The sequence below is a fragment of the Arachis ipaensis genome, chromosome B08 (genome assembly GCF_000816755.2).
Source record: "Arachis ipaensis cultivar K30076 chromosome B08, Araip1.1, whole genome shotgun sequence".
Lineage (NCBI taxonomy): Eukaryota > Viridiplantae > Streptophyta > Magnoliopsida > Fabales > Fabaceae > Arachis > Arachis ipaensis.
The window spans coordinates 43138050-43139331 of NC_029792.2; the positions used below are offsets into that span (position 1 = coordinate 43138050).

Sequence of the window (1282 nt, forward strand, 5' to 3'; positions counted from 1 at the left end):
ATGGTCTCGGTAAAAAAACCGAACCAAACCGCACCGCGAACACCCCTAGTGAGGACGGCGCCGGCAGGCGTCACTGCCGCCGCGCCGTCGTGTCGCGCAGAGAAGAGAGAGGTTCGAGCCGAGGAAGGAGAAGGAGGAGAAGGCCGCGCTGTTGCCGCCGTCCCTGCGCCGCCGCCGTTCGGTCTATCCACGAGCTGCTGTCAGAACCGTGCGTGGAGGAAGCCGTCGCAAGGAGAAGCGTCGCGTCACTGCCGCTGTCTGGGCCGTCTTCGCCGTCGCCAATTCCCTTCGTTGCCGCCGTCGATGATGAGCCCAGTCGCCGCCGATCTGGTCTGAGGGTGAGGGAACACGAACAGAAGGGAAGACGGGGAGCCACCGCCGCTGCTGGCTGAACCCCCCAGTGCTCCATATCGCCTCTGCCATATGGAACCGGCTTCGTTATAGCTGAAAGGCTGGGCTTGGAAGGTGCTTCCGTCGTCATCTCTTCTCGCAAGCAGGTCCTTTTCCCTTTCTCTTCTTTTTTGTCTCCAATTAATTATATTCATTACTCAATTTCCTTGTTTCTACAGCAAAATGTTGAAGAGGCTGCAAAGAAACTTAGGGCTAAAGGAATTGAAGTTTTGGCCCTTGTTTGCCATGTCTCCAACGATCAACAGAGAAAGGATTTGATTCAAAAAATCGCACAGGTCACCCTTTTCTATTCATTTTTATCGAATGTATTATCCTTTATTAAAATTTGTTTGAATGTTGTTGAACATTACATAAGTGTCGAAATATATATGTGATTGTGTCAACCGCAGCTGCAAATCCTTCTGTTGACCCTATTTTGCAAACCAAAGACTCTGTTCTTGACAAGCTTCACTTGCCCTGCAAAGTGTTCCTTGAACATCTAACAAAACTGCATATATCTTCTTGTTTTTAAGTCTGATAATTATTCGTAATATGCTTTATAGGCCTTGGCTGCTGAGATGGCCCCAAACACTCGTGTAAACTGTATTGCTCCTGGTTTTGTGCCAACTAATTTTGCCTCGTTTATTACCAGTTATCAATCATTATCTGAATACTGTTATCATGATTGAGTTGGAAAATACATAGTACAAATATCGTTGTGTTGGAGCTGATAGTTACACATCTATTACAGATAACAGAATCTAAGTAACAGAATTGAAAAGCCTGTGACTAACGGATTTGACTGTCTCAATAGAATTGATAGATTTAGTTATAATTATAATCACTTTTTTACTCTCCACAGATTTTGGTAAGGGAAAAGGGTTTTGCTTTC

At 45.9% G+C, this 1282-nt stretch overlaps 1 pseudogene; it reads left to right on the top strand.

Moving 5' to 3' along the window:
- LOC107610994 lies at positions 1-1079 on the top strand (annotated as a pseudogene).